Source organism: Saccopteryx leptura, chromosome 2 (genome assembly GCF_036850995.1).
Source record: "Saccopteryx leptura isolate mSacLep1 chromosome 2, mSacLep1_pri_phased_curated, whole genome shotgun sequence".
NCBI lineage: Eukaryota > Metazoa > Chordata > Mammalia > Chiroptera > Emballonuridae > Saccopteryx > Saccopteryx leptura.
In genome coordinates this window covers 373,845,096-373,869,163 of record NC_089504.1, presented here as the reverse complement: position 1 = coordinate 373,869,163, position 24,068 = coordinate 373,845,096, and the positions used below count along the sequence as shown (strand labels likewise).

Below are 24,068 nucleotides of genomic sequence, written 5' to 3'. Positions count from 1 at the left end.
TAAAATGAAAATCTCAACACAAAGATAGGAATTATATAAAAGAACCAAAAGAATTCAAGAGATTAAAAAATACAATAATTAAATTGAAAAAAATTAACTAGAGGAGTTCAAAAACAGACTTGAATAGGAATAAAAAAAGCAATAAAACTTAAGACAGGACATTTGTAATTATTGAGTCTAAGGAGCAGAATCAAAAAGAATAAAGAAAAGTGACCAGAGACTAAGGGACTTATTGAATACCATAAAATAGATCAATGAATGTACTATAGAAATCCCAGAAGTAGAACAGAGAATGAGTCAGAGAGCTAATTTGAAGAAATAATGGCTAAAAACTTCTCAAATTTAAAGAAAGGCGTGAATCTAAAAATTCAAGAAACTCAATGAATTCCAAATAGGACAAAACCAAAAAGACCCAAAATGAGATACACTGTAATCAAACTGTTGAGAGACAAAGACAAAGAAAGAATCTTGAAAGCATAAGAGAAAAGTCACTCATCATACAAGGGTTAAGTAAGACTATCAGAAAATTTCTCATCAGAAAACTTGGAAGCTGAAAGGCATTGGGATAGTACATTTAAAGTGCTAAAAAAAATCATCAAGTGAGAATTCTATACCCAGTAACACTGTCCTTCAAAATGAGGGAGAAATTAAGACATTCCCAAATAAGCAAAACCAAGGAAGTTCATTACCACTGGTTGTGCCCTACAAGAAATGCTAAAGGGAGTTTTTCAGGTTGAAATGTAACGAAGCTAAAAAGTAACTCAAAGTTCTATGAAGATATCTCTGTTAAAGGTAAATACATGGACAAATATAAAATCTAGTACTATTCTGATTTTGCTTTACAACCTCACTTTTTATTTTTGACAGGATTTACAAGACAATGCATAAAAATAATTATAAATCTATGTTAAGAGGAACACAATATATAAAGATGTAATTTCTGACCTCAATAACATAAATTTTGGGAGATGGAGTTATAAAAGAGTATAATAGATTTTGTATGTAACTGAAATCAGTTGGTATCAACTCAAAATAGATTGCTATAAATTTAAAATGGTTATATGTAACTGCCATGGTAATCACAAGAATAAAATATACACAAAAGGAAAAGAGAAGGGAAATAAAATATGTCTCTAGAAATAATCAATCAGATACAAAGGAAGACAATAATAGAAAAAATGAGGAACAGGAAAGCTATAAGACATACAGAAAACAAATAATAAAATGGCATTAATAGGCCCTGGCCGGTTGGCTCAGTGGTAGAGCGTCGGCCTGTCGTGCAGAAGTCCCGGGTTCGATTCCCGGCCAGGGCACACAGGAGAAGCGCCCATCTGCTTCTCCACCCCTCCCCCTCTCCTTCCTCTCTGTCTCTCTCTTCCCCTCCCACAGCCGAGGCTCCACTGGAGCAAGGATGGCCTGGGCGCTGGGGATGGCTCCTTGGCCTCTGCCCCAGGCGCTAGAGTGGCTCTGGTCGCAACAGAGCGACGCCCCGGAGGGGCAGAGCATTGCCCCCTGGTGGGCAGAGCGTCGCCCTCTGGTGGGCGTGCCGGGTGGATCCTGGTCGGGCGCATGCGGGAGTCTGTCTGACTGTCTCTCCCCGTTTCCGGCTTCGGAAAAATACAGAAAAAAAAAAAAAAGGCATTAATAAGTCCTTCCCTATTAACTAATTACTTTAAATATAAATGGTTTAAATTCTCCAATCAGAAGCCATAAATTGGCCCTGGCTGGTTGGTTCAGTGGATAGAGCATCAGCCTGGTGTATGGACATTCCGGGTTTGAATTCCAGCCATTTGCTTCTCTCCCCCTACTTTTCACCCTTCTCTCCTTTTCCCCTCCCACAGCCAGTGGCTTGATTGATTTAAGAGTCAGCCCTGGGCTCGAAGATAGCTCAGTTGGTTTGAGAATGTTAGCCTCAGGATCTAAAAATAGCTTGGTCGATTCAAGCATTGGTCCCTGATGGGGGTTGCCAGGTGGTCTCATTGGGGCACAAGCCAGAATCTGTCTCACTATCTCTCCTTCTTTCACTGAAAAAAAAAAGCTATAAATCAGCAGAATGGATAAAAAAGCATGATCCAAAATTCATAGAGATAAAACAATATTATAAAAATTCTGCATACTCTAAAGAAAAAAAAAAAAGCCTGATTCAACTCTATGATGCCTGCAAGAAACTCACTTTAGACCTGAGGACACACATAGGTTGAAAGTTAAAGATATTCCAATGGAAAAAGATATTTCAATGCAAATAGTAATCAGAAGAAGGCTGAGGTGGCTATACTAATACCACCAGATAAAATATACATTAAGTTGAAACTGTTACAAGAGACAAAGTAGGATGTAATATATTGATAAAAGGATCAATTGACATCAAGAAAGTGTTACAAATAGAAACATATATACATCAGGAATCAGAGCCCCAAAATATATGAAACAAATATTGACGGAATTGAAGGAAAATATAGAAAGCTCTACACTAATAGTAGGAGACTTCAATGCCAACTTTTTAATAATTGATAAGGCAATCAGCCAGAAGCTGAATAAGGAACAAATCTAGAAACCAATTAGATCTAAGAGACATATACAGAACACTCCACCCAACAAATTTTAAAAGATTGAAATCAAACCAAGTATCTTTGCCAACCACAATGGAATGAAACTAAAAATCAATAACAGAAGGAAATTGGGAAATCCACAAATATGTGGAAATTAAAGAACAATGGGTCAAAGAATAAATCACAAGGGAAATTGGAAAATACCTTGAGACAAATGAATATGGAAACACAACATACCAGAACTTATGGGATGCAGTGAAAGCAGTGTTTAGAGGGAAATTTATAGCTGCAAATACTTATATTTAAAAAGAGCTCAAGCCAACTAACAACCTAAGTATGTAGAAAAGAAAACTAATAACGGCTGACAGCTTAAGTTCCAATGTCTCAAAGAGACCATGATGATATGACCCACTCTGGTTTCAATGATCCCCTCAGTGTTTCAACATCTGTAGCTCCAAACTTTCTCCAGCCCACACTTGCAACATTTTGCGAGATATTTCCACATGAATGTCTGGTTCCACATGTCCAAAACTGAATTCTTCACCTTCTCCACAAGACTTGTTTTGTTTCCTATGGGTCAAATCTCAAACCAGAAACCCTTCTCGGATTCCTTCCTCTCCCTCACCATCCCCCTCCTCACATCAGATGGGGGACAAGGCCTCAGCTGCATCACTTCCATCTGTTCTATTTATTTCAAAATCTTTGTTCCCATTCTGGCCCTCAGGCCTTTTTCATATGGATATTGACATAGTTTCTAACTGAGTCACTGGCTTCCTGCTTCTTGCCTATGAGAGAACTGTTAAGAGCATGAATTCTAGAGCTGAAATCAAGATGAAATCTAGAGCTGAATCTTGGTTCTACTGATTGTTGAAGGTTTAAACTTGGACAAGTCACCTATCTTACCCATGCCTCAGTTTAGTCATCTGTAAAATGGGCAGTTTAGTCATCTGTAAAATGCCTCAGTGTAGTCATCTGTAAAGTTGTTCTTATAGTGAAATGGGTTGAAATGAGGAGGAGATGAATTGATTCATACAAATCAAAATTGTTGCTTGAATATAGCCAGTATTCAATAAAGCTGTCTTTCTATTCTGTAGTTCTGATGAAGTCATCCCATGATTAAAAATAGTGGTTTTTCCATTGCTTACAGAATAAAGTCTTGGTTCTTTAAGCTCGAGTCTGTCTTTCTGGCTTTATTTCTCACCATGTTCCCAAGAGACACTATTGCTCCAGCCACACTGGTCTGTTTGATGTTCATAAAATATGTTCTGCACGTGTCCACCTCATGAGCTGTGCTCAGGTTGGTCTCTGTGCCTGTAATTTTTCTCCATCACTATCTGTCAGTTAATTTCCCCTCCTCTGTACCTATAATGTGTCCCTTTGTTAGGGAAATGACCACAATTTTCTGTCATGCAGTTAGTTGTGCATCCTAATCCTGCGTCTGCAGCCAGTCTTAAAGGCAGCTATCTTTTCCAATTTCTGTCAATCTGTTCCAAGACCCACAGTGTCTGCATATCCACACTTCATTTTCTACATTCACTGATTCTTACATTCAATATTCAGTGACTCTGGATGCTGAATCTACATGGACTTACTTTTCATTCCCCCAAGCCTGCATTCACAGGATGTGGACTGAGAGAGGAAAGAGGGATCAGTGATGACAATAAATCTTTCATAAAATGAGGTAGGACTTTCCTCTTTCCTCTTTACCGTTACACCTGACAAACCTTAAAGAGAGGAATAGCTTTGGAGGACTTTGACATTTATCACATCTAACCCTCTGTGTTGGGAAACACTGCTTTTGTCTCAAAAAATTGAGTGTGACCAAAGGAGCTGATATGGTTGGTGAAGTGTCTTGCTGCTCGTGGATTTTGGAAGTTGTCCTCTGGTTTGCATTAACATAATAGCACTCAGAGCAAAAAGAGAAACCTTACCAATCACTTTCAGCCCAGCTTCACGTTCCTAAAAAGCCAGATAGAATTAACTGGATTTATCTTGAATAAAACAAATTAAAAAAAGCAAACAAATAAAAAAAACAACAAAAAAATCCCCAGCATTGTATTCCTTTTTCTTTATCTCCCCAATTTCAAACCATTGTTGAGTATCTCTGTGGGTCAGACCCTGCCCCTGGCTTTGGAAATACTAAGATGAGTATCAGTTTACTGTCCTCAAGGGGATGTCAGCTTCATAATGGAGAAGTCAGGTTATTCCAAGAAACAGTTAACAAGCAATGAGTCTGACCACAGAGATATATATAAGATGTTGCAGGGACACAGAAGAGAAACTGGTAGACTGTTCTTAAGGGGTCAAGGCTGGTGTATAGGGAAGGTTCTAGAATAGGTAATGCTCCAACTGAGTCTTGAAGGATAAGTAGAGTTTAGTGGAGCAGAGGAATGGCATGTGAAGTAAAGGATGAACAGCGCCTGGGCTTGGCACTTTTTAAAGGAACATTAGCTGATTCCATATGACTCATTTTTATAACAGTTTCAAAAGCATTATTGCTACAACAGTCCTGTGAGGCAGGAAGCATGATCATGCCCATTCTACAGGTGAAGGACTTGAGGAGAAAAGAGATGGAGTGACTTACCCAAGGTTACATCACTACTCAGAGACTGCACTCACTGAGTTTCCAATCCAAGAGGAAGGGTATGGATATTAGCTCCCAATCCCATGCTCAAAGCAAAAAGAAATCTTCTGACACTTAAACCAAACAGCTCTGCTGAAACATTGCCTTTCCTCTTGGGAACCAAAACCGAACTCAGACCTGAAGTTACGTTTCTACCACCACTGCTCCCTGTCCCCATGCCTTCACAAGACGTGGTATCTTGTTTCTAAGGGGAAAAGAAATGCTTATAAACAAGACTGCAAAGGCATCTTAAGACAACAAATCACTCATAAAAAGGGGAACATTCTGATGAGTTAAGTGTAAATGAATCAGAAACATATGGATTCAATTTACTTTAAAAGGCCCAGTGGAGTTCTGAGTGAAGGGCAAAACCCATGGAGGAGATTGTATTTGGGGATATATCCAAACCCAGGGCCATTAGTTCTGGCCAGACCCAGAGCTCAGCTGGGATGGATCTCCAAGGAAACCAGCAGGATGAGAACCTCTGAAGAGTATAAGGGTCACTTTATCCCAAATCCTTCGGCCCAGACTTGGACATTTTCAAAGCAGCTTGCCTCCTAGAAGCACCTTTCCTGAACATCTCATTCTGGCCAAGGGCTGGGACACCAAGTGCAGCCAACAATTTCTCCTTAGAAATTCAACTTTGACAACCCCCGAAGGGTGTAGGGATTGAACAGAAACCTTTCCTCTTTCCCAAAGAGTCTTTCCCTTTGGATTGAACCCTTTGACTATGAATAATGTCCAGGCGATGGCCTTGGAAGATAAAATAATGACCATGGTTCTCTTTGGCAGCATCGGATGGGAAATGAATATGCACAGAAATATTGAACACATTCAGCTAAACAGGAAACAACATAAGAAAAAGAGAAAGATCCAGACTCATCAGTCTGGTTGGGTTACATCAGCCATGAAAATAAACACAGGCCAATAGGCCCAGAGCCCAAAGAGATCAGGCTGGTTTAATGGAAACCAGGCCACGGGCAGGTGTGCTTTGCTGGGCGTAAGCATACTGGGGGCTCTCCTGTGTTCTGTGCCATTTCCGGGGCCCCACGTGAGCTGAAAGGTCAACCATCAGGGAATTGGGGCTCAGGACCCCCTCAGGGTTTGCTGGGCTTCCATTTCTTGACCTACCCAAGCCCCCTCTTCTAGACAGAAACTCAGCCTGCTCTGTGTTGCTGATTTTTCTTTTTCACAATGGCGTTGCCATGGAAACAGGCCTTTCTCACCCACCACTGATGGAATCAAAGTTTGGGGAGGGGGGAGAACTAAGAAAACTGAGCAAGTGGAATCGTATTCTCCCCAAATGCTGTCTTAAATTGAAATCATCTGTTCTCCCAGTCCAGCCTTCCCAGTCCCCAGGCCACACCCAAGCAGCTGTGAGGGTGGGCGGGTCCCTTCCCCCCTGGCGACAGGGCGGACTGGCTGCAGTAAAGTGATACGCTGAGAAGAAATTCACTTTTGGGCTGCTTTTGTTCAGCTCCCCGGACCCCTGTCGGCAGCGTTCACACTCAGCATGGGCCTCGCTGGAAAGCATGGCCGGCCTCCGAGTCACCTCCCCCAGTGCCTTATGTACAGCAGGGGAAGCTCTGGGTGGGGCTGGTGGGCATTTTCTGTGGGCCCTGGAAGTCCCCATTGTCACTCCATCCCCACGACAGGCCCCCTCAACCCTTGTCGGTGCCTAAAATCAGTCTTCTTCGAGATTTTTTTTAGCTTAAGACTTTGATACTTAAGGCAAATAACTGAGGTGAGACCAGCTACCAGCACCTAAGCATGAAGAGAGGGTGGAGGAGGAGAGGGAGGCTGTGGCCACAGGGTGGCAGGGGTGGGGGACAGAAGCGGAGGACCTGGGAGTTTGGTTCGCTGCATGCACTTCCCAGGTCCCCATTCTCAGCCCTGGACACTGTTTTGGAACTGAAACAGAAAGGCTCTGGGGCCCTACAGGTCTCCGCTCCTCGCCATGATGCCAGCAGAGATGGGCATCGTCAGTGCCAGGTAAGGCAGATATGCTGAGAGGTTCCAGGGTGTCAGGCATGGCTGTAGACCCTGGGGCACACCAGCGGAAAGAACAAGTCTTTTCAGGGGAATTTGGGAGTAGTATGGAGCATGGGAGCCAGAAGAGACCGACGATGTCCCTGTCACCCGCTCCCGCACAGCTGGAGGGCAGAGCCCAGGACCACTCTAGCTCCAGATCCTTCTTCAACAGGTCCCGCCTTGGCAAGGATGACCCAGAGCTGTCCGAGGAAGTTCTTCAGATGCAGTGCTGAGCTCCTGGACTGCAGAGCCTGTGGGGCTGCCTGGGATGGATGGCTGGGCTGCTCACAGCCTTCCTAGGCCGTGCCTCAGTTTCCGAGAGCGTGCTGCACAGAGCAGGGAGGACAGCCCAGGAAAGCATGCTGTTTGGCAATGTTATTCCTTGCACAGATGGCAGGGACTTTGGCTGAATCTAGCCCAGCCTCCCAGGGGAGAGATGCTTCTTACCCTTTGCCTCAGCACCCAGAGTCTCCAAATCCACACGACTGAGTGGGTGCCTCTGCAGCTAGCGCCTTGCTGGCTGGGGTTCTCAACGGGCCATGGGTGGGTGGGAAGGTGACTAGGAAACGGATAGAGGGGAACAATGCGCTGAGGGTGCAAAGGAGGGGACAGGATTTGGTGGTGGGCTTGTTGCCCAGTGTAATTGTTTTCATCCTCAAAATGATTCCTAACAGCTGGGCCGCTGATCATCTTGCCTGTGTTCCATGGGCGGCTCAGGGCTGAGGAAGCCGAGGACTTGGCAGGGTTGCCGCAAGGCCAGTGCCTGTGCACGTGAGCTCAGCGTGGGGGACTGCGGGGAGGCTGGGTGCTTTGAGGCGGAAGGGGCTGGGGAGAGCTCGGGCTGAGCATGGGCTCCTTGGCCAGCACATGCTCCCCTCCACATGCTGCCCAGGATGGTCATGTCAGGCCCTTCCCTGGACACCTGACATGTGACAGAGCCTATGATTTCATGCCACTTAGGCCAGCTTTCTCAGGTGGCCAGCGCATTGGGCCATCAAGGCCAAGGGCAAACCCCAAATTCCCAAGGAGAACATGTAGTTTCTAGAGCTGTATTCCAGTCTGTGGCCCCAGGTGGCTGCTCCGAGTCTGACAGACCATCTGCCCAATGCTGGTGCCTGGTCACAAGAGGAGCTGAGCAGTGTAACCCAGGCCTTCTGGGCAACTGCGGTCCATCAACTGCAAAGAACTGCACATTTCTGCCCCCCTGGTGCGGAGCTCGGGAGAGCACTGTCGTCCTAGCTGACTGCTTCAGCGTAGAAGAGTTCTCGACATGTGTGTTTCTTCCTTTTGAGCTATCTTGGTCACATGATTTAAATAATTTAAAAACTCCTCAATTTGTAAAATAGTTGACAAATACCAGGGTGAAGTTAAGCACTAAAGATAAGAGAAAGCCCAAAACTAAGCAGCAGCCCACCTACAGTAGAATTCCATCTGAATTTCAGTTATTCATTCATCCAAGTCCTATTGTGTCCCTAAGAGCAAGAGCAAATGTACCTCTGTTCTATGACTCATCTCATTTAATCTTCAAAACAAAGTGGCCACTGTGATTATCTCCACTTATCAGATGAGCGTACTCTGAGGCACAGAGAGGGCATTTATTTGCCAAACTCACCAGGGTAAATGGCGGAGTGGGGATTTGAACCCAGGCAGTCTGGCTCCAGGCTGAGCTTTCCAGACTGCACCCTCTTGACCAGCGAGCCAGTCAGTCTCCTAAAAGCAAAATACTGTACCATGCAGATTTCAAGAGGGAATTCAGATACAGTTACTGCCCTTTGGGGAATTCACTATCACTAAGACGTAAGCAGTCTTTGCAGACAGGCCTGAGCAAGTCTCCTGCCAGGGCTGAATCCTTCAATCTCTGTATACGTCTTTGAGCCTTTGAATGTCAATGCTGCAGCTACACCATTACCGGGCCCCTCTCCCTTCCCTGCACATCAAATCCCCACAGACACTGAGCTCCTCCCTCCTGTGCCTCAACCTATTCTTCCAGACGGGCCAGCCACAGCGCCCTCCTTCCCAGACCACTATTCTGAAGTAACAGAAAGAATCAAGCAGTCCCTTGCCAAGCTGCATGACAAAGATGTTGTGTGCAGGCCAGAGGACACAGCTGAGTCGGGCCTGCTGCCCATGCTCTGGCCCCAGCCAAGTGTGAGCCAGGTCACACAGCAGAGTAATGGGACATGCTGCACCATCTGAGCCCACCCGGCCCGGCTCAGCCGGCAGGGTCACCCTCAGCCATCCATTTGGTGTTTTAGAGACTTTCTGACTACACCCACCTGTGAGTTTGGGGGCTGATGCTTGGTGTTTGTCCAGGAGCCAGTCCATCTGGAATGATCTGTTATAAGTTAGTAAAAGTCAAAGAGAGAATTTCATCAAGTGCTCCAACCAAGGTTGAGTCAAACAGGGCTAGGAGGAGCCCGATGCCACGGTGACAAGACGCACAGAGAGCCCACAGGCACAGGACTTTTTCCGGAACATTGGACTCACTAGTAAGGGCTACTAGAGGGCAACACAAGAGGTAGACCAGCTGAATCTCTGTCCTGGATGCGGGCGGCGGCCCGGGGCGGGGCATTATAAAACAGCTGCATTTTGGAGATAAGGAGTTGGAGATGTTCAGTCTCACTGTTTACTTCTTTCTGTCTCTGGAGCCAATGAGAGTCTTTCTAAGGGGCCAGTGTCTCTCGGCTTCTACAGAGGGCTCTTTGTTACAGCAATACCAGGGCACGGGGTGCAGCACCTTGGCTCTAGACTGAGGAAATGCTGCTTGGAAAATGCAGTGGTTTGAACAAGTTGGGGCATAATGTGCATGAAAAAGAGGCATGATAAATCAAAGATGACAGTAGGACACCCCTCTCCTTCCCGCAGTCTGGCTTGGTGTGGAAACCTCCCCGGGCTGAGTCTGTTCCAGGAGGGAGCCGGCCCGCCCTACGGCAAGGCTGTGCTGGCACGGCCCCTCCAGCACCCGGAACCTCCAGTGTGGGGGCTCCGGCGTGAAGGGCACTACATCCAGATATTCCCTCCCGCCCCTCTCAAGGAAAAGTCCAGATTCTGGGGAGCTGCTTGGGTTCTGGCAAGTTCCAGGACCTGGCCCAGCACACAGGCCTGGAGACAAGCACCTCACCAAAGGCTGCCCAGGAGGGCGGGACACAGATCATGGGCCATGTTGAAACCCAGGGGAGACAACCTGCCCCCAGTGCACATGGAATGCCTTCTCCCGAGGGCTCGGGGCTTCTCTCTGGAGTGGCCCTGAACAAGCTTAACCAACCTCCACACAGCAGGCAGGACGCTGGGCTCCAGAGTCAGCAACCCTAGGCATAGCGGAGAGACCCAAAACGGCAGTCCTGAATTACCCGAGTAACTTGATTATTGTTGTTGGTTGATGATTTTAGAGAGATAGAGGAAAGGGGAGAGAGAGAAGAACATTGATTTCTTGTTCCACTAAGTTGTATACTCATTGGTTGCTTCTTATATGTGTCCTGACAGGGGATCGAACCAGCAACCTACGGAGCTATTCAGCCAGGTACTGACTACCTGAGTAATTTTAGCTTCCCTTCTGAGCCATGCATCTTTCTCAGAGGTCAGGTTATACAATTCTCATTGCATTTAATTCCTGCTTCTTCAGACTGAAGACGGGAAATAAGAATTAAGACCTTATAGTACCTTCTAAACACGAACAAACCGATGCAAGGACAATATGGGTTTACCAAGATCACAGAAACGTGTACCAATTCACTGTTGGTAAAGCACTGTTTACCTAAGTTACCTAAGATGAAACACTCAAGTGAAAAAGTCCCCTGTCATTGTTTTTTAAAGGCAGCAAAGAAGAGAAAATTCTCGGAAACTTGTCTCGCCCACCCTACAGAAAGTCACATGTGAAAGGAACCCCCGAATTAAAAATGAGTGGTGTGGTTTTTTAAATAAAGTTGCTCCCTGTTTTGCAGAATCTCAAAGGGGCAGTGGGACTCGTGGAGGCACGGCTTCCCTCTGGTGCAGCTCTCAAGTCTGCAGCATGGCAGGCGGGATGGTGCACATGCTGCCTGTCTCCTTCCAGGGACGGGGGATGCATCCCCTCAAGGGACAGCTCATGCATTTCCGGACAGCTCTATAGTTTAGATAAATGTCCTCACATTAAGCCAAAGTTAATTTTCCTATAGCTTCCAGCCAGTATTGCAAACTGTATTTTCTGCAGTTATTGTAAACACCTCCACCCTTTCCCCCTAATACATCCTTCAGATCTTTGAAGATAACTGTAGCCTGCCATGCCCTCTCATGCCTTCTCTTCTTCAGTCTAGATTCATTGGTTTGTCAAACAACCCAACTTAACAAGCTGTTAGCTGCCTGGACCTATTCCATTTATAGGCAGTTTTTGGCAGGGTCATAGTTACTGCTGCTCCCCTTCTCCAGCCGCATCCAACCAAGCCGTCTACTGTGCCCCATGAGTTATGTTTATGGGCAAGCACCTCCTCCAACGGGTAACGTGGCTCAGCCTTCAAAGGATCGTGGGCAGAGTTAAATTCCAGGAGAGAATGACTTTCTTCAGAGGGATGAAAAGGACCGAATGCCCTGGGAGGAGAAGGAATATACCTGTCCTATGCATGGCTGTGACCCCAGTAACTGGCACAGGGCTGACACTCATCTCTTCTGATGCATGATCACGTGACAGCATGAAGGAAAGCAAGCTGGTAGCAGGTGAAGAGACAGAGAAACACTCTATAGATTGAAAATCTTTATCTCAGGTGTCCTGAACTCCCTGCCCCCATTCATCCCAAGTTCCTCCAAGTTCAACACTCCGGCTCGGAGGTCAAGTTCTGCCCACAGCCATGCACACCCCCCCCACCCTTCCTCACCCCACTCAGTTACTGTCACCTCTTCTTCTTCACACCCACACCGACCTCTTTCCCTTTCCTCTTCCTGCTCTCCCCCAGGTCACAATCCACAGCCTCATCTATGAAAGTCCCAGGAGCCTCCTCTAAGACCCAGATTCTGCAGACAGCCAAGCAAGAGGAAGAAACACTGTAGGAGACTTTGTATTGCTTTGAAGACACAAGCTTATATGTGTTGGCCTTGGGTTGATTTGGGAAGGACCCCAAACAAGGTTTCAGGCACAGAAATCCCTACCTGGAACTCTCTGGGCTGCGTCCATCTGCACAGAGACCTCTAGCAATGAGGCCTGGCTCAAAGGCCATTGATCTGTAAGTGGGAAGTTTCACATTTTATTTTTTCTATCTGGAGTAAAAAGAAAAAGGAACTCTGGCCACCAGTGATGTATAAAATCTGTGAGCCCCTGGACTGAGTCTGTCTACACACGGAAATAATTCCCAGGCCTCCCTTCTCCACCCCCACCTTTGGTGATAAACTCGAATAAAGTATTAACAACTGGCTTTACTCTTCTGAGAGATAAAGAATGACTTTCTTTAAAAGTCCTTTGTGCTCTGTTGCTGCCAAAGCCATTTGAACTGAAGTCTTTATGGACTTCCCTGCCTACAAAGCCTATTTCTCTGGGAGAGGCTCCCTCCATCACGTACTCTTGTAGGGAGCATCAGTCTGAAGCGGGGGTGCAGGAGCAGAAGGGGGTGCTTCATTCAGCAGGGCCAGCAGGGAACTTGCAGTTGGCTTTGGGCCTCATGTGTGCCCAGCTGGGAGGGCCTGACAGCACGGTGGATTGGGGACAGGCAGTTGGGAAGGCAGGGTGGAAAGGGTCCTTTCTGCCGGCAGCCTGAGGGTAAGTTGATTAGGGAGGTCAGGGACAGGTTCACAGAGATGGAGGGTGCTGGATAGGGTCTGAAATAGTCCCCTGCCCTTGTGGAAAGAGGCTGGCAAAGGGAAGGAAGGCTCACTGACAGCTGAGTTCTCTTCTATTCCCTTTTAAGTTTTTCAAGTCGCTGGAAGCCCTTGGGATGATGAAACCTTAATGGAGTAAGAAGTTGTGGAAGGAGGTGTGCAAAGGGTGGGGAGATGGAGAGAGCTGAGGGGGGGGGGGTGGGAGGAAAAAGAATGGAGAGAGCACAAGGTTGAGAACAAGGAGTAAGAGGACTAGGAGAGGAGGGGGAAAGAGAGAGAGCGAAGGAGAGTGAGGAAAGACATAAAACAATGTGGTTTTTTTTTTTTTTATTAAATGAGAGGCAGGGAGGTAAAGAGACAGACTTCCACATGCACCTGACCGAGATCCACCAGCAAGCCCCCTACCCAGGGATGCTTTGCCCATCTGGAGTCACTGCTCCATTGCTTAGCAACCAAGCTATTTTAGAGGCTAAGGCAGGCCATGGAGCCATCCTCAGTGTGGGCGGCCAACTTTACTCTAACTATTGGAGCCATGGCTGCCGGAGGGGAAGAGAGAGAGCGAAAGGGGAGGGGTGCAGAAGCAAATGGTCAATTTTCCTATGTGCCCTGACTGGAAATTGAACCTGGGACTTCCACATGCCAGGTGATGCTGTACTGCTGAGCTAACCCGTCAGTACTAAAACAATGTTTTGAGGGGAGAAAGCTTAAAACAAGAATAAATGAAAAAGAAGAGACTGATTTCCCTCTTTTTAAAGGCTGAATGCTATCCTTTTGTATGTATATACCACTTTTTCTTTTCTTTTTCTTTCTTTTATTTTTTTTAAATATTGATTGATTTTTAGAGAGAGAGGAAGGGAGAAAGAGAGAGAGAGAGAAACATCAATTTGTTGTTCCACTTATTTACGTCATCACTGGTTGATTCTTGTGTGTGCCCTGCCCGGGGATTGAATGCACAACCTTGGAGTATCAGGATGACATTCTAACCAACTAAGCTTGCCACTTTGTCTTCATCCACTCAGCTGTTGGTGAACATCAGGTACCATTTGCAACAACACAGATGAACCTGGAAGACATTATTCTGATGGCATAAATCCGTCACAGAAAGACACATATTGCATGATTCCACTCTCATGAGGTCTCTAAAATTGTCAAACTCACAGAAGCAGAGAGTAGAACAGCAGTTACCAGAGTGGGGGGGTTATTGTTCAGTTGGTGGAAAGTTTCAGTTCTGCAAGATGAATTCGTTCTGGAGACCTACTGTATACAGATAGCACAGGGCTTAGAGCCAGCAACAGTGTATTGTACGCTTCAAATGTGTTAAGGGTAGAGATTATGTTGTGTTCTCATGACATACACACAAAATAAACAAACCAAGGGACACAAGGAAACTTTCGAGGTGACAGATGTGTCTGCTACTTTGATACTGTGGTGCGGGTGTCAGTGGTGTATTCATATATCCAAATTCATCACACTGTATACATCACATATGTACAGTTTATTGCACATCAATTTACCTCAGTAAAATTGTTTTAAAAAAGAAAAAGAAGAAAAGGACCATAATTAGGGAAGGCAGGCCGAGGTTTTGAGAGAAAGGTTAAAAATCTGCAGGTCTTCCTGAATCTATGAAGTTCAGACACATTCCTGGATGTACTTTTTCTAAATCACAGACCATCTCCCCCCCCTACACACACACCTTTTTGGTTTTGGTTGCCAGAGAATTTACAGTTAAATTTATTGCCTAAGTTTTGTGATCTGTTCATATTTGATGACTGGGACATTTACCTCTGCTTCTTTGAGAGTCCTGTGAGTTTTACCCTCAGACATCACCCTTCTCCTCATTGCAGGCCCTCAGCCAGCCAGACACTCTCAAATTTTGAATAAAGGGCAACACACACAGTCAGAGAACCAAGAAAGGAAGTCTTCCAAACCATCTCATCTCAGGAGGAGAATAAGTATGTCCCAGGAAAGCAAGATACACTTTGCAAAGGATGGACCCAGGAGAAGAGAAAGGCTTGGGAAAGGTGGAGGATCTCGTGGGAGCCGTTTTCCAGACATGCAGCAACAAGAAAGATCAGTAAAACAGTCAGGATTTTTGCAGTTGACTTATTACTTTGACTTATTTTTAATTACCAAATATTTTTAGTTGGTAGCACAAGAACATGGTATAAATTCCCAAAGGTCCCAAAGGTACTGAGTGAGAAGACAATCTTGTCTTTCAACTACCATCCCTCCCCTTCTGCTCCCAGACAAATGCTGACACAGTCTTTATGTATAAAGGGAGATGGTAAGGATTTCTAAGAGGCTTGACAGAGGACACTGGCCCATCTGGAGATGGGGTTAGAAAAGTTCCTCTGTGGAGATGATGCTTGAACTGAGAGGTGAAGGACAAATAGGAGTTTGCTAGTGAAAAAAGGAATTGCATGTGCTAAGGCCCTGGGGTCAGTGAAGGTACAGCACTTTTGATGAAATGGCAAGAAAGTAGGGTGTCCCATTTGCAGAGGTGAAGGATGGGAGGAAAAGAAGCGGGACAGTGGCAGAGCTGAGCAAAGCTATAATAGAATTGAGATCTTTATATATGTGACATTGATGAGGACAGAGCAGTTAGATTATATGAGAAACCTTGAGTGTCCTGCCTCACATCTGTTTAGTTTCTCCTTTGAGTCCAGCCATGGCTATGGTGGACATTCCCACATGGGCTTCACCTTCCCTCACACCAACAGCCCCAACTTCAAGTATAGGACTTCTCCTATAACTCCAATGCCAGGTAAAACTCTAAATGCACATGCAGGAATGATTTGGAGGGCAGGGCAATCATGCTTCCAAAAGCAAGACGCAGCCCATGGAGAACAAGAGCTGAGAGATAAATGCTCCCCTGGGGCAATCTACAGAGTTCCAGGTGAGACCTAGGTGCCCACATTAGTGACCTCACTTATACAGTCTTACCTTGACTTTCCTTCTCCCACTCTGCCTGTACCCCACTCCTAAATAAGCAACCATCACAGAAGTCCTTGTACATGCTACTTTCTGAGTGGATCCTAGTGTAAATGGAGCCAGTTGCAGTTGGCAAGGTAAGAAATGATCGGAGCTTGGTCTAGGGTGGTGGCTGTAGGAATGGACAGACTTGAAAGAAATTTGTAAGATGACGTCAGGAGTCTGATGCAGCCACCAGTCTCTTTTATATTCCCTTTGACATTCATAACAGCCGGTCCAGACTCACAGCTGTGGGAGGTCCAGGATGGAGGAGGTACATTGACGTGCTGCAAACCTGTTACAGCTGTGCAAGTGACCACCACATATGGAGGAAGAACACAACAACCATTGCCAAACTAAGGTTGCAGGAGATGGAGACGTGTTCCCAGGCAGTCCTTAATTTAGTTGAATCTGAAATGGGCCTTTGGCATATATCCCTGGCGCACATGTCTCCTTTAGTAAGAGCATGTGGCCAGGGCCATTGTAGTTGAGACAGAAGTTACAGTGTCAATGGGGGAGGGACGGGAGGAGCAGTGATAGTTGTTAACGGAGCCATCACTGTGAGGGAGATATTAGTGCTCCAATTTTGCAGATGAAAAAATGGAGACTCAGAGAGGAAAATGTCATTTTCCTAGGATCACCTGAATAGTAAATGCTTAGAGTAGGAACTCACACCTTGCTCCAAATTGCTCCAAAGACCACGCTCTCAACAACGATCTCCAGATAGCCCCCTTTTGAGTTCCCCTCTGCTCCAAAGCCGAGGGAGAGCCTGGGAGAGCCGCCACCTCCGTCGATGCTGGATTCGGAGATTAGCTGGTTGTCAGTTAGCCTGTTACTCAGTGGATGAGTCCAGATGACGCTTGATGGAAGTGGAGAATGGAGGTGACAGAGTGTGGTCTTCGCAGGCTGGATGGTCTAGAGCAGTGGTCCCCAGGCTTTTCTGGGCCACGAACCCGTTTAATGTCAGAAAATATTTTCATGGACTGGCCTTTAGGGTGGGATGGATAAATGCACAAAATAAAATTATGCGACTGGCGTAAAAACTGTGGTATTTTTAAATATAATTGTCAAACTTCTGAGACAAGCGTCAAGAGTGAGCCTTAGACGGATGTAACAGAGAGAATCTGGTCATTTTTAAAAAACAAAACATAGTTCAGACTTAAATATAAGTAAAACGGAAATAATGTAAGTTATTTATTCTTTCTCTGTGGACCGGTACCAAATGGCCCACGGACCGGTACTGGTCCGCAGCCCGGGGGTTGGGGACCACTGGTCTAGAGCACCATTTTTCAACCCCGGTCCATGGACTGGTCCACCAGAAATTTCCTGCCGGTCCACAAAGAGTTAACCACCCTGATGTATGAAAACTATAGACCCAATGACCTTAGTCAAATTTGTTATGCTCAAGATGATTTCTGTCTTAGTGGTCCCCAAAATAATTCTCTTACTTTCCCTGCCCCCAAGTGAAAAAAGGTTGAACACCACTGGTGTTGAGGAAACGCTGGATGCCCCTTGCTGATTTATTTAACAAACAACTCTCTCAAGTCATTTGACCCTTATATCAACTTCGTGTATCAGTTCTGCTATTATCCTTTTCTTTTATAGATGAGGAAACTGAAGCAAAATGCAGTGGCTTAATAACTGACCTAGGGAGACACAGTTAGTAGTAGCAGAACCTGGGTTTCAGCCCAGGAACCCCGGATCAGTTCCTTCACCAGTTTACACCACAAATGCTTTGAGGTGCTTGCTCCACATCCATGTTCACTTAGGCACTGTGGGATTGGAGGCTGGGCAAAAGACCAAAGTGGAGCAACTTGAATTCAGTCCTCAAACAATCTATTCTCCCATAGATGTTAAGTATTTTCATAAATAATCATGAGAAAATGTAGCAAGTGACAAGTACCTAATAAAAAATACTGATAAAATGCTACAGTGATTCAAAACAGGAGGGGGATTCCAACATGGGGAGTGCAGAGTGATGACGCATCAGTTCGTTTCACTGCATAATAAACAGCTCCATGATTGAGTGGCTCGGAGGACTCCTAATTATTACTCTCCCAGTTGTGTGGTGGATCTGGTAGCTATTCTGTTTGGGGCAGGCCCAGTAGTGTAGCATGCTCTAGGATGGTCTCGTTCACCTATCTAGGATGTCTTGGACAGATGGGACCTGACCCCATATGACCTTTTGTCCCCCAGATGTATAGTCTAGTGGAGCCCAACTCTCCAGGTGGAAAAAAAGGCTTTTATCAGCAGGAGGGAGAGAAAACCCTGATTCACATACAGTGTTCTAGCCCCTTCTTCTGTCACATTTGCTAGTGTTTCCTTCACCAAAACAAACCATGAGGCCTAACCCAACATTCCAGGGGTGAAGAAATAGACTCCACATTTTGATGGGAGAGCTGCAGTATCACATTGCAACATGACATGCTTAGAGGGAGGAAAGACGTATGGTCTTCCCCATTCCCCCAGTTGGTCAGGATCAGGGAAAAACCTTACAGAAGGGATGGGCCTTGAAAGATGGCTGAGATAGAGGCATGTGGCAGATTTCCCATATGTGGGAAAAAAATCCCCCACAGAGTTGAGAGAGCTGAGGTCCACAAGGACCAGCAAGCGCTTCATTTGGGCTGGAAGGAAAGTTGGAAAAATCATTTGGAACTGAATCGTGGATAGGATGGGGTGATGTCTTTAAGATCTTGGATGGTACCCAATGGCTTATGTAGAGGTTGATCTCTGCTTAGCAGGGCACAGCCTGCTAAGAGAGCCAGCTCCACCCGCACACCTGGTGGCCATGGCAGCACATTTCTCTCATTCCTGAAGTGCCTTCACCACCTGGACCTGAAGGGCAGGCAAAGGACTTATGCTAGCTGGTCTACAGGCTGTCAAAGCTCTACAGTGGCTGGTCCTGAAAAGGTGAGCTGGGTGCTAAATGGGAGGCGGGGCTTCTGGGGGACTGAGGCAGTCTCGGAAGAGGTGAAATGAAGGGTGTGTTGAGTTTAAGTTAAAGCTGGAGCATCTAAAGCTACGTTCAAATTGATGTTATAAAAGCTGAGGGTGAGGAAGCCAGCTGGTAGAGAAAGGAAAAGGAGCCCACAAAAAGAGAGAAACAGGCACAGAGGGAGAAGAAAGACAATTCCTTGAAGCAGTCTCAGGTCCTGATGACATTCTCTTCCATGTGTAGGTTTACGAGTATCACTTTTCTTCTCTTGCATCAGGTGATGGGCAGTCTGTCTCTGAATCAGGTGGTGGGTGGTTCTCTCCCTTGCTGGTTAGAACATTGAGCTCCCTTGGTTTAAACATTGCATAGAATAAAATTTCAAAAAGAAGCAAGTCAACCCTAAATGGGGTGGGTATACTGAAATGGAGTTGTTTTTAAAATGAGCTATTCTTTCTCTACCTCTCCTAACTAGCAACTAGACATACCATAAAGTGAAAATAAATCATGGTATTTTCAGAAAAACCTGTGATGAGGTGAAGTCTTACAAACTTAAGAAATGCTAGTTTGAAGTCTATTTATTTCTTTCAAATGTTTCATTAGTTCTCATCCTTATTGGTGAAGAAGCCAGCAACCATTCCATTGTGCATTATTCCTTTTGGGAACATTGACCAAGAACATCTCAGCAGGGGCACAGGAAAAATATATTTCCCTGGAAACCAGCAGTAACACCATAGTCATAGTTCTTTCTAGCCATTTTATTATATTAAAATCCAATTAGTCTGCTTTTGTGACACCTCTTTGGTTGTTAACAAGGGCCAGTCTAGCTGCCAGAGCACAGGATGACACTGATACAATGTGATGTGTCAGCCACTTGTGTTTCTTTTTTATGACATCAACTTTTATAACTTTGTAGTCAGCTCACTGACAGACTATAAAACCTGGCTTATTAGAAACAGATATATTAAGCATGAGATATCACTTGTCAGAGACTAATCCAGCCTCTCCAGGACATGAGTTCATCTGCAGAGAGAAAGCCATAGGGAAATTTAAGCTTGTATAAGCACCTGTCCTGGGTGCCCTTAGATGCTACTCCTTGTGAAAAGCACTGACTAAGTCCTAGTAGAATTTGTGTGACAGGGACAACCTGCCTGCTTATGAATCTTATTCCAGTAGAATTCAGAGTCCACGAATGCAGCCAAATGCTTCTGTCAAAAGCAGTTCCAGACTATTTGTGGCAACCAAAATGTCTCCTCTTTTGGGAGTTCAGAATGCTGGCATCAGGAACCAGCTTCCACTTCAAAGAAAGTGAGTTCAAACCAGATGCCTCTTTGGCCTTGAGCATCAGTGGGAGGAGTCTCCCACATGCCCAGTTTTCATGCATATTCAACTTGACCCTGGCTCTTTTTTTACCTTTACTGCATGCTCAGAAACCAGTTCTATTCCCAAACTGTCCTTCTTATGCACAAGTGGGACTGTGGGGTCTGTGGTTGGAAAGGGCTTGGGGAGTCTTTCTGTTGCTTCAGCTTTGTTCTCTTTTGGGTGTGTCTTGGTTTTATGCATGACTCTCATCCCTCAATATCCAGGCATTTAGCTGCAGCAGGGAAGAGACTCAGCAAAGTTTCATGATGCAGGCACCGCTGGAAAACATGTCTCCGTGGCAACCTCAGGGTGACCTCACCCAACAACGTTCAGATGTTACTGACCACAGAAACATTTTTTAAAAATGCAGAGCAAGTATCAGCTATGTGTACATAGCCCAAATGGTCTTTTGTTTGCTTGTTTTTGATGTTATAGCCCTCTGTTCAGAGTTATTGGGATAACGTCACATGTTTGGGGAGCATGTTGTTTACAGACAGCATTTTCCTCCATGCCTCTGTCGCTGCACAGAGATTTCTTTCTTACAAAAATAAGAGGGATTCTTATAGGAAGCCAGTGCATTATTCTTCTCTGTTCTCATTGCTGCCTGTTGCCAAAGAAATGTTTTCATGTTTTGAATCCAGAATTCATATTCTCTTGCAAGATCTGGTGCACTTACAACTTGATCAAGATTGTACGTGGGAAACCCAGGTGCTTTGGGTGGGAGTGGGAGTGACCGCTGCTGTGGTGACCTTTTACCCCTCCAGACTGGGATCATTAGCTCAGGGCACAAGTGTGGCTAGCAATTCTCCATTCCCAGTAGCCTGCTGGTGATGAGCATTATTGAGAATGACGTCTTCTGTCTCTCTGCAGCTCCCCAAAGAGCTAACCTAATTGTTGAGAAACTTTGGAGAAAAAAGATTTCTCTGGATCAGTGGTTCTCAACATGGGGGAGAGGAGGGATATCATCATTTAGCGATGCCTGGACATCTTCTGGTTATCACAACTGGGAGAAGGCTGCTAGTGGCACTTGTGTTTAGGGGCAGGGATGTGGCTAAACATCCTACAATGCACAGGACAACCCTCCCCTCAACAATGAATGATCAAGTTCAAAATGTCACTCATGATGGGGTTGAGAAACCCTGCTCTACCTAATCAAAGTGGAAACCCAGCAAGGTAAGTATTCATAGCAATTCAGATATCTGGGTCTCTAGGATTATTAATGGAAGAATGGGCAATGGATTATTTATTGACTGTGTGAATAAGTGCCTCTAAGTGGATTCACTAGAGAACTCCCGCACACAGAAGTACAGGCTTGTGACTGGGAGAGTTGGCAGTGGATGCTAACCCTTCTGGAAAGCCTTTTCTTCTCTGAATTATGACTGCAGTCCATGGTGTCTCACACAGCCTCTTCATTGTTAAAATTCCTTTCTGCACAATTCATATGAGCATAAATCCTTCCTCTACAGTCTAACCAATTAGACTTAAAGAAAAGTAGATCCATCATTTAAAAGCAATGTTTACTTCTGATCTCTCTCTCTCTCTCGACAGGTGGAAACAGGGGAATAGATATAATGGCTATCAGGAGGTCATCTCGTGGCCACATCTGTAACCTACTGTTTATAGTTAATTGACATTTCTTTGCTATCACTAGTCTTCTAGGCACATGTCCTAGAATCATTACCTAGAATGTGACTTGTGTGCTGTATAGATAGAGCCAAAGTTTTTATGTTTTTCTCCCTGAAGGACATAGGAGGCGGCATGAGAGTAAGTTTAGCTCCTCAGCACGTGAGCCAGAAACACAGATCGCACCAGACACATTCTCAGACCAAATCAGCCCGGTTTCCACCACTGGCTTTCTCACCAGGACCATTTCTCTTCCAAAGCACGAGTGGCTGAGTTATCAAGGCAAACTTAGGTCAACATAACAAATATGCAGACCCTCTGAGTGACACACCCATTTGCTCACCGCCACAGGGAAGGATGATGTAAGGCTAAGGGAAGCAACTGGCTTACTGGACTCCCACTCAAGACAAGAGCGAGCTGGGCAAAGTGCTCACCGTTTAGGGGTCCACGTCAACAAGATGGCGGTTCTCTGAGAACCACCATTGGAGAAGGTGATGCAAAGTACTGATTTTCAACTGGTGTCCCACAAGAACATTTAACACATGCAATACCTGACTATTTAGTCAGCGGCATAACCTCTTTTCTATTGGATTGTAAAATTTAAAAAAACAGCGAAAGTCAACACAGCAATAGCTATTGCTGTGAATGAATCAAAATTATACCAATATTTTTGTCAGGTCGGCAAAAAATATATATATTCTTGGTGTGCCACAGAATTTTAGTAACTAATTTATGTGTGCCATGAAATGAAAAGGTTGGAAATCACCAATCTAGCATGTTCTACAGAGTTTCTGCTCCCGTTCCTCACGTCGTTACAATTCGGGAAACCTTTAAGGTGTTAAAGCGAAGGAAACATTTTGGAAGCTGATAGATGCATTCACCAGCTAGGCATGTACGCACAGGAAGGTGATCTGGCAAGCTGCAGCAGCTGAACTCCGCCTCACAGTAGAAATTTTAAAAAATCACAGTAATGGACTTTAAATTACAATGACTCATCATGCCAGATTACCTCTGGGGATGAGGTCTATCCTGTGGAGGCAACGCAGGAAAGCCCCTCAGCACTAGTATTTGGCCGCCACACCTGAAGTGAGCAGTGGCCTTCCTGGGGAGCCAGAAGCTTCCATGACCCACTGATGTTTGGGGCAGAATCTGGGCCTGGAAGACCTGCCCCCTTTCAGTGACCTCATGTTCTCACTTCCTAAGACCAAACTTGATTATTTTGTCTCATCACTTGAGCAGAGATTGTTTCTTGATCCCACTATGGCCCAAACAGCAGGATCTCCCCGGGGTCCCCTCTGGCGACAGCCACTTCCTGCAGAAAGACCTTCTTGGGCCACTTTACCTTGTAGGGAGCTGAGATGGGGCTGGCCCCTGGTGCTGTGCGGCCTTCTCCCCAGGGAGGGCGCCAGGATAGGGGCCTCATCACCCAGGCTCCTCACTCCTCATCTGAACTGTTGCCACCCCATCGGGTCACTCTGCAGCCTGGGTCGTGAAGAATAGAGCCCCTTTTAACAGAGGGAAACTCTTCTTGCATTTCCTGGCAGAGCCTGTCAGCAAGTTTGCTGCGCGAGGCCCTGGAGGAGCCCAGCCGGCCCTTCTGTTTAGGGAAGCCAGCAAATCCTTACAGATGTTTTTCTGAGAGCCGTTCTGAACAGAGCTCTGGGAATTGGCCCTGCCTGGTATCACATAGCGTGGGGGGAGGGTGGGAATTCTCCTCTGGGAGCAGGAACTATATTACATGACATCAAAACGTAAGTGTGTTCTTTTCAGATTAGGCAATGTTTTTGCCTTCTATTTCTCTTTACTTAACTTGACCCTTGGTTTCTTTTTCCTCCACCTTCCCTGGCTCCAAAGTCCGCAATGGTTCAGCAGGGTCTACCGGGTTGACGGCGAGCGCTCGAGTGGCATGGTTTCCACCATCTCCTCTCCAAACTCATCTAAGTCTCACCGAGGGCTTTCCTTCCCTCGTTTTCTTATCTGATGCAGAAATCCTACTTCATTTAGATGTTCAGATCTCAAACCTCCTACTTCCAACCCAGGAGCACGCCCATGACTGCCGTTACTGCCTGATTCCTCCGCTGGCGGCCAGCAGCCTCGGCCTCCGCTCCCACTCTGTCTTCCTTCCTCAGCAGTCCTCCTTCCCGACCAGTATCTGCCTGTAGACCAGCATCTGATGTGCTTTAAGGGACAAAACAGA

General features: G+C 45.7%; 1 non-coding gene across 1 annotated transcript; it reads left to right on the top strand.

Moving 5' to 3' along the window:
• Positions 1 to 1,237: 1,237 nt before the first annotated feature.
• On the top strand, positions 1,238 to 1,313 carry TRNAD-GUC (transfer RNA aspartic acid (anticodon GUC)). Its single transcript has one exon. It is a non-coding gene; the product is annotated as a tRNA-Asp (tRNA).
• Positions 1,314 to 24,068: the final 22,755 nt, after the last annotated feature.